General features: G+C 52.4%; 1 pseudogene; it reads right to left on the reverse strand.

Moving 5' to 3' along the window:
- Positions 1-6: 6 nt before the first annotated feature.
- On the reverse strand, positions 7-1,459 carry LOC108298544 (annotated as a pseudogene).
- Between the last annotated feature and the right edge of the window lie 840 nt (positions 1,460-2,299).

The following is a 2,299-nucleotide window of genomic DNA, read 5'->3' on the forward strand; positions in this document are numbered from 1 at the left end:
ATCTGCAGGTTTAATTGTAATGTTGGGCAAGTTATAATGAGCTTGATCCTTACCTGGAGGTTGAACTGTCACCTCATGATTCGGTGGAGTTTGAGTTAGACTTTCCACAGAGGACTCTGGAGGCTGAGCTGGGGCCTCCTGCCGGGTCAGAGAAGGTTCAGCCCCTGAAGGAAACTTGGAAGGCTGAGCTGGCTGCTCCTGCTCACTGGGGAAACGTTCAGGAGGACCTGGAGGCTCAGCTGGGGTCTCTTGCTGGGATGTAGGTTTCGTCTCAGAGTGCTCTGGTATCTGAGCTGCGGCCTCTAATTGGGTTGAGGAAGACTTCACCTTCTCGGGGTGCTTTGGAGGCCCGTTCCTGGTTTGATGTAAGTTCCTTTCCTAGCTCTGGAGTTCCTGTAAGCTCCACATCCATAGGTTTGACTGTGACATTGGGCAAGTTTGAGTGCTGAGCTTCACTCCAACTTTTAAATGGAACATTTAACTCGTGCTGTATTGATGGGTGAGTTCCAGTCTCTTCAGAGACACGTAGCTGCTGCGCTTGCGCCAGCTGCTCTGCTGAAGAAAAGCTGACCCCCTCAGGGGACTGTGAAGGCAGAGCTGGGGCCTCCTGCTGGGTTGAAGAAGGTTCTACCTCCTCAGGGAGCTGTGGAAGCCGCACTGGGGCTTCTTGCTGGAGGGAAGAGGACTGGAGCTCTTCAGGCATCTCTGGATTTTGAGTTTCAGGCTCTAGATGGAATTGAGAATGGAGGCTCATCTGAGTTCACCTGGAGTTCTGGCGGCAGGCTGCTGGGATACAGCATATCCATACTTGAATCTAAATACTCATCCTGCAAAGTTTGTTTCTGATGCTGAGGTTTTGATACAAATCGACGTGGAGTTCCCACAACCTTAGCAAGCCCCCAGTGCTGAGCTGGATCTTTCTTCAGGTCCTTGGGAGAAACTATAAACTCCGCTGCTTTTGAATCCTTACTGTCTAGAGGTGGAATGAGTATTTCATCTGCCTGATAATCTGCAGCCTGATCTAGATCTGTAGTCTGAACCTTACTTTTGAGGTGAGGAGGCCGAACTAGGGTTTGGTTCTGATCCCAGTCCAGCATTGGACCCACCTCTGGGAGCCTCTCTTGCTGAGTCAGCTTGTCATTCAGATCCGGGTGTCCAGACAAGAAGGGCTCTGGCCCTGGGGACAACTCTCTAGCTGAATCCATGACCAGGAATGGAACCAAATTCTCAGTCGATTCCTGGGGCGGGGCTGACCTCTGGGAGGAAGCAGAGGACCCCAGCTAATCAAAGCCCCCGGGGTCTGCTGGGGAAGTAAGCACATGGGGAGATTCCCATGGGAGATTGGAGGAGTGCCAAGACCAGGGCTCAGTCAGCCCCAGTGGGTTAGAGGTCAGCTGGAGAGGGTCCTTGAGGTCCGCTGAGCCTCCTGGACTAGTAGCCACAATAGTTGCCACGTAAATAGGGGTCATGGGGCCCAGAGAGGCAGCTGGAACATGACAACCGCTGGCGCCACGCATTGAGCGAGAGTCATTCTGGCAGCCCCTAGAGGCTTGCGTTTCTGACAAGCACACGCCCCGCCCCGTCCTTTATGACACCTTTATTTACGCCCCCTTTATTAGGCTTCCGTCTAGATCTGCTCCACGTCACCAGGGCGATCTTATCTCACAATTCCGCCCAAGCCCCTCTTCCCACCCCACCCTGCTGGTACAATCCTTCCCTCCCCTTAGCGAGGAAGGATTTCTGCCGCAGACCTGGGTGGTCCCAGGACTCCAGCAGGCTGTTGTGGTGGGGTGGGGGCGAGGCAGAGCTTCCCAAGGAAGTCACAGGACCTCGCCTCTGGATATTCAGAAGCGCTGGCCCAATTCCGGCAGCCTGAACTCTTCCTTCTCCAAGGTGAAATCTGAGAATAGTCTTCCTTCCAGGGAGAGTAACTGACCTGCAAAATGTGCTCCAGTTAAGGTAGCAGGCAGAACGCACATTATAATCGTTTATTCCAAAATGTTGCCATTTTTCCTAAACTTTTTGTATCTTTTGTTGCATGTCTGGTAATTTTAATTCACCACCCTATTGGGTAAGGGCTGCCAGAGAATAAGCGGGGACTCCAAATTTTCTGTAGGAGGCTGTTGGGGGTGGGGAATTCAGTGTAGGAGAGAAGGCTCTAATCCAAGTGAAGAGCCCTTTGCACTAGCCTGCGGAAGAGGCTGAATGTCATCCTGCCTTGAATTAACACATTACCCTAGAAGTTACAGTGCCACCCTTCAGAGGTCTACCCTGTGTGCACACATGGAGAAGTGGCTTA

The sequence above is a fragment of the Cebus imitator genome, unplaced genomic scaffold, assembly GCF_001604975.1.
Source record: "Cebus imitator isolate Cc_AM_T3 unplaced genomic scaffold, Cebus_imitator-1.0 Scaffold990, whole genome shotgun sequence".
Lineage (NCBI taxonomy): Eukaryota > Metazoa > Chordata > Mammalia > Primates > Cebidae > Cebus > Cebus imitator.